Source organism: Taeniopygia guttata, chromosome 3 (assembly GCF_048771995.1).
Source record: "Taeniopygia guttata chromosome 3, bTaeGut7.mat, whole genome shotgun sequence".
Taxonomy (NCBI): Eukaryota; Metazoa; Chordata; class Aves; order Passeriformes; family Estrildidae; genus Taeniopygia; species Taeniopygia guttata.
The window spans coordinates 59,649,617-59,657,150 of record NC_133027.1 but is presented as its reverse complement, the minus strand read 5'-3'; positions in this window follow the sequence as shown (position 1 = coordinate 59,657,150).

Genomic DNA, 7,534 nt, shown 5'->3' with positions numbered 1-7,534 from the left:
TAATGGACACCAATTCTTTAGAATGTTAATTTAGGGTATGAGGATGGTTTACTATTCACCATTGTCCCTTGGCTGGTTTGAGGAACTAGCGGGGCCTGACAGTGTAACTGTAAATTTTTTCCTTTCCACACCCCATTCTGAAATATGAGTTCCCTGGAACACAAACAGGCTTTGAGCTAATTGCTTAGACACATTTAATACAGTTTAATGCAGTGTTAATTCCCTGATGGAATTGTAGGTACTGCTGCTGTATATAACATATAGCAATAACAACATAGCTACAAGAGAAATTAGCCAAGATATTGAATGACATAGACCTAGAATTATTGGAGAATGAATGGACATTGATAAAATATATACTTTTATATTTGTGTGATAATTTCTGTAGAAACAAAGCTATTTCCTTCTTACATATGCTTCAGATAATGGATAAACATTCCATAAACATTCTGCTGTGAATGGAAACCTCTGTTCTCTGAAGAGATGAATGAGAGTTTCCTTGCCCTTATACTATAAAACCTCCAAACAAACCCAAACTCAGAACTAGCTATATTTATTTTTCATAATGAATATCTAGAATCCCCTAAATTTGGAACTATTCCAATCTTAAGATTTGGACATGGCATCATTTTAAAGTTGAGCCTTATTTGTTATGCTTCAGTTTGGTTTTGTTTTTTAGGAAAGACTCCCTGATGGGTAATGGAAACTGGTAGTTTTCAAAGCTTGGGCTTAAAATGGCATATCCAAATACTGAGTTAAGAAATTAAATGAAAAAGATCAGTTTTTCAGATGACTGTGAACAAGTTAAAACTTCATAAGAAATTCTGGGAATATTTAATTTCTGTTGGGACACTGATACCAGAATAGCTGCTAAAAATATACAGAATAAATACTTATCAACTAGGGTTCAATTTGTGCTCTAAGAGCATATGGAAACAAAGCAAAACTGAATTATTTTAAACTCTAAAATGAGAAAAATTATTTTAGTTTAGTGAATGTATCTATTGAGATGATCATTGTAAAAAATAATTGAGCACAATCTCATTGAAAAGCATCTGATTTCAGACACAAATAGGTATACAAATAATAGCATGTTACACATAATCAAGTGTATGTAATAAAAACCTTAATTCTTTGGGCAAAAGTTGATGACACTGAGAAATAGGACAGTTTCTGCCTTGACAGAGTGTTTCAAGATGGGAGTTTTCTTGTTTTCCTCAGAAACAAACAGCTGATATGGGCAATTACCAGCAGCAGATCAGAGAAGCTGCACAACCAAGGGTCTTACCTGTGCCACAGACCCATAATGCCTATCAGTGACTTGCAGCAAATACAGTTTTAAATGAATAAAGGTGATGTGGGTTTAAACTCACTTGCTAAACAAGAGGCTCAGGTCAGTTTCAAACTGTGTTTCCACTACTGATTCTTGCAAGAAAAAGGAAGAATTGCTAATTTGGGCACCAGAATTTATCTAAAAGAGTACAACATATCATATCCTGAGACAGAATCATAGAATGGTTTGGGCTGGAAGAAACCTTCAAGATCACCTAGTTCCAGCCCCTTTGCCGTGGCAGGGTTGGAGCCTTTCAGTAGACCATGCTCCTCAAAGCCACATCCAACCTGGCCTGGAACACTTCTGGGGATGTGTTCCAGGCCAGTTGTGGCACCTGCAACTTCTCTGGGCAACCTGTGCAATCTTCACCAAAAAGCTAAAGCAGATTTTTAAATCATAAACTCATTTTATTATTTTAAGTGTTAGACTAATTTTATTTCTGTTCTCTTTATTTTTGAGTATTGCAAAAATATATTTTACTGGTAACCCCACAGATTCTTTTATTTTTCTTTATTGAGAAGTATCTTATCCTGAAAGTAAAATCATCATCGCTCAAGGTACCCTCATGGGTAAAAATGCTCATCATCTTTCATTATATTGGCAAGTATAAGCCTGTCACTTCTGACTGATGGGATATGGGGGTATGTAGATGATGAGATGTCAAATACATTACTAATGTGAGTTCAATTCCAACAAAATGAGCAGTTTTTTAGAAAAGATTAATTTAATTCTGTCCTGAAAGGTTCCAAACTCACTGATTAAACTAGGGAATGTAATTTGAATTTACTGCAGCACCAGCCCTGATCCTGATGAAACATAGATATATATATTGAATTCTCCTGCACAAGCCCACAAAATCTTCTTAATTCACATGTAAGCAGAGTTCACTGAAAAAAAAAAAAAAAAGAATAGAATGAGCATCCAGTGAAACTTTTTTTTTCTTTTTTTTACACTTTCCATCTGGAGATTATGATTTAAACTGGGATTTCCTTTAATTGTTTCATATTTCAGCAGTCTCATATTTGTCCTTGGTTAGTTTTGCAGCTCTCCGGATGTATGAAGAAAAAACTCAGGAATTTTTTTTATTTGACCAATGATGAAAAATGTTCCTGTCTACCATTAAACTACCAATGTTAAATGCTGCTCATAATGTGACAAAGGGCTGAAAAGTTACATTTTGAATTTACTGGCTTTAATGACTTGCTTTAAGTTCAGACAGCAAAGTTCTTCCTTTTACCAGCTACAGTTTAAATGTCCTACTGCCTCATAGTGGCTCTGTCAGAATACAGAATACACCTTTCAATATGATATGGATGTTGTGAATGAAAAGAAACATGGCCACAGTAACAAGTAACATCACCCTCTCAGAAAACACATTGGTTTCTGGGAGTGTGTAAGTTGTTACTAATTTTCCTCCAAATTTTTCAGAGAAAGAATCATGGGTAGCAGTTTCATGAGAATTTTAGACATTCAATATTTTTTGGGAGCCATGAAATCCTAAGGACATAATATAAAAAGAAGATCCTTCGGGGCTAATTATGCACCATGATGTGATTGAGAAGACAGTGCCATTGTGCAGTATATGAATACTCTTTTTGTTTACTGGAACATGTGTAACATTTTTAGATACAATATTCAACTCAAAATTCTGAAACCTCATTTTTTGCCTAATGTGGAAGTTTTATATTATTCAGTGAAAGATGACTGAGAGGCATAAAAAGAGGCTGAGGAGAGCACTCCCTTCTGCCAACTGGACACTTTCTGATTCCTGTTTTTTTCCATGGTATTTGTGATATTGAAGACTGTGTGTATTTATGTGTGGGTGGAAAAGTAAGGAGAGAATTAAAAGAGAACACACAGCAAAATATACTTTGTGTTGCTGTATTTCAGCACTGGTTAAACTTAAGGTAAGAGAGAAAGAAAAAAAAAAGTAGTTTTGATTCAGGTTTAAATATTTAAAGTAAAATGTATCTCAAAATCACCCCAGGGCAATGGGTCCTGCTGGAAGCAATAGTGGTAAGTCATGTGGGCAACAGACAGTTTTAGCATCTTGGTAGTGAATTCCCACAGGGAAGTGATATCCAGGGAGTATGGTGCTGAGAGTTGGCACTATAGGGCTTGTGGGAGTCCATCTGCACACTTCAGTAATGGGTGTCATCCTCAGGGACACAAGGAGGTGAAAGACAGAGGGGGCAAAGATGAGCTATTTGAGGCTAACAGAAAGTCAGGGATTTCCTGTCTCACTGTTTTCTATCTAGTAGATGTCTCAATATTTTGTGTTGGCCTACATTACACTAGTAATTTGGAAAGCTGAAAGACCCTAACTCAAGCTTTTATCAGGAAACTAAACTGGAAGTAACCATCCCAGAAGAGAACAAAACAAGGTACTGTCAGTATCTAAGATTTCTTTCCTCACAGGGAATTGAAATGGAGGTATAAACTCATCGAGTTTCAACCTGCAAGTTGAAGTTTCACAAATAACTAAGGAAGATTATATGACATGATTGCTAATAGAGGCAGAAAACTGTAGTCAGCAAGCCAAAAACCCTTCTTCGTTGTTAGTTCTTCTACAAATGCATCCTGTGAACCCACTTCCCACACAGCAGATGAAAATGAAATCCACCAATATGCTTTCCAAAATGTGGAAAATGTTTATCTAATGGACAAATGTGTCAGTTTTGCATAAATTTACAATCTAGGAAAGAGATTTGCCATTATGTTCTTAAAGTACAATATTTCCTTGTCTTCAGCTATGATGCTAGAAGGCAAAGGACAGAGCAATAAACCTCAGAGCAATAAACCTCAGAGTCTTTCTATTCACTTCTGCTCCCTGAAAGTCCTGAGACATGGAGTGCTGGAGTATGATATTTAGTAAAGTCATTATCTTAACTCAGATTACTCTTCTATTCTTTCTTCTGCCCCCTAAGAAGAGAACCAAGTAAGGGGACAGAAAGCAACAACACAGAAAAGCAATTCAGTATGACAATATAATTTTATTTTAACACTTTGGTAGTAACTAACAGAGTTGTTGAACTGAAAATTTTACCTCCTCCTACAAGTACTGGATAACAAAATCATCTCGCTGTTGTATTATGTCCAATCTGTTATTAAAAAGATGGAATTGAATGGAATCAATTTCTCCACTCCCTAGGGTAGTCTGAAATTTATCATTTCATTGAAATAATATCATAGATGTAGCTGCATTTGCGCATGCTGAGAAATACTTCACTTTCACAGACATCAGTCTTATGGTGTAAGCAGCAAGTTTCACTTACCTTTACAATTCTCAAACTGTTTAGAAGCAGAATTGTGTTTTTCCCAAGTGGCCATCTGGAATTTAATGGATTTATCATGCAGAATTCCCTTATTACAAGAAAAAAATCCTGTGTACTACCATATGTGTGTGGAGTTGTGTGCCAGTGAATCTGCGTGCATGTTCAGTACCTCTGCAGTGCTGCTGCCCGCGGGTGGGCAGAGACTGTCAACTGCAATCCTTCTGCTGAGATGTAAACTAGGATTTAGGACTGACATGGTTTTCATTTTATCACACAGTTAGTCAAACCAAGAAACAGCATACTGGATTCAAGGTATGTTTCTGGGACCCATTTTTATAGTCATTTTGGTAGGAAGGGTTCCCTGCAGTTATTTCATTATAAGTGTTAGGTAAGAGCCTAATCCAAACACATCATCGCTAATTAAAATAACCCTAAATATAATGAGATATCATAGTAGGTGTGAAATGGAAAAATAAACCTCTAGAGGATATTTATAACTCCTGAATGTCTGAAATATTTTCCAAAAATTTTTACTGTTCATATGTTTATATTAGGGATGTTTCCAAAGTTAATTCTTCTATAGATTCCAATGCTAAAAAAAAAATCAGAGTAGTTTTATAATGAAATTTTTACCAGTCTAAGGTATTATATCTGGATTACTTAATTATTTCTTTCCAGACTTATATTTGTTCTACCAGGCTAGTCATGAGAAATAGTCTTTCAGTAACCATACACCACCACAGATGCCATTTTGGCTTGATATAGTTAGGTTTACTGTGGGCATACTGCTTAATTTTCATGTCTCCATTTGTTCAATAGATTAACAGATTGAAAATTCTTCTTTCATTTTTCCAGCCAAATGGCTTGTTGGAATCAAAATCTGCTTTCTGAGTCATACTATAGGAAAATGAGTAATGTGAAGCAAAACAACAACATATATTTGACAATTATAATCCACTTCATCAGTTTACTACTGCTATAAAAATGTCTAATAGAAAATTTGTTTTTCTTAATTTTAGAGCAAGAGAAAATCCTATGGGGAAGGTTAAGAATGGAGGCATGATGAACAATTGAAGAAAATTGCCTTTCAGTAGTCATAAATGTTTAATCTTCCCCTCCTCTGATTGACAGAATCACACCATAGTCATGGTGTATCCATTTATTCCTATAAATCCAACAAGCTTGAAATGCCAGTCATGAATTTAGCTGGATCTGTATTCTTCTGTTACAGTACTTTTGATTTATTGATGGACAATTCAAAATTACATGACGTCAAAATGCTCTAAGTGAAGCCAATATCAACCATTCAGAAAAGTACAAAACATGCAATACCTCATAACATTGAAAGTAGAGGTTTTGAGGACTATAAAGTCTATGGGTAATGCTTTGTATGCCAATTTATCTTGCTTGGTTTTATAATTAATTATTATTACGGTTTCCCCAAGTCTTCCAATCCATCAATCCAAAATCCCAACTCTGTTGTACTTAAGTTCTGTATAGACAAATTACAGTGAGACTAGATGATTTGCATTTCTTTTTTTTAGTGCAAATTATTTTTTCCTGTACTCTGCAGGAAAATATCACAATACAAAGCAAGAGTGTAAGCTTCCATTCATTGATTTTTTTGTTCATTTTCTTTGCCCTTCCTGTGAAAGCAGCAGGTGAGGGTTAAAGACATTTCACAGGGTGCTTGTTTGCCAGGTTTGTTGTGCTTGCCTTGCTTGTTGAGCTGCAGTTCATTAGAGCAGGACCATTACTGCTGTAACAAGAAGACTCTGGCAGCAACCTGTTTGTCTAACCTTGTCTTAAGTAAAGAAGTAGTCAAAAGCAAAAGCAGGTACTTGATCATGTTTAAGTGGGAAAAAGAGTGAGGTCATGTAATAAAAGCTGTTCTTCCCTCAGCATACCTGTAAATTAGTAATTCTGTAATTAGTTTGGGATATAACTTCTCTGTAAGTCCCAGAGAAGTTATATCCCAAGCTAATTACAGAATTTTCTCTGATGAAGGGCTGCAGTAGTCATTCCTCCCACATATATTTTCCTTCTAGTAATTCCAGAACTTTCAGAGTCATAAAAAACCTTTCCAGAGTGACTCCAAACCTTTGCCCTCACCCATACTAGCCACCTCTGACAACCCCCCCTACTCCCTCTCTCCTGAGCACCCACACAAACTTCTGAACTTGTAACCTCCTACACCGCTGAGCACCCCAGTCCCTCAGCAAGCTAATTGGAGAGCTCCACAGAGAATGGAAATGCACTTATGGTCCTTTGGAAACTGGTGAATAATTAATTTAACCATTTTGTACTGCAGGTCGTTAATTTTTACTGCTCTCAGATAGCTTGCTGTTAAGGAGAGTAAGTTTAATAAATCTTGTGCTGTAAGGGTGAGAGGTTGTGGACACAGGCATCCAAGCATAGGGTGACTGCAGAAACTCCAGATGTAGAAAATAATTTACCAGTAAGTACAAGGAGCTTGGTATTCCTTGAAAGAATACATATGCACTTTCATCCATGCTTTCCGTTTTACAGTGATGAAACTTTCAGTAGAACAACTCCTGATTTACTCCGTAAAGGCCTTGGGAGACAAACACATCTAAGATGCGGGAATTCTGAAACAGATATTTAGCAAACAGAAATCTGCATTGGTAAATTGAATCACATGTACTCACAATTGTGTTCTGAATGACTGAAAATATCAGGAAATAAATTTATGAGATAAGGAAAATATTATGGAAATGAAACTTAAGATAAAGGCAAAGCATTCAACCACATGACTACTTGACATGGGCCAGTCAAACTTAAGAAACTTAAGAAAGAAAACACAATAAGAATAAAATGTAGAATTAAAGGACGTACATCAAGAATGACTGCTAATCCTTTGAATTTAGATCACTTGGTCTTAACCAAAGATCTCTGGACTGATCAG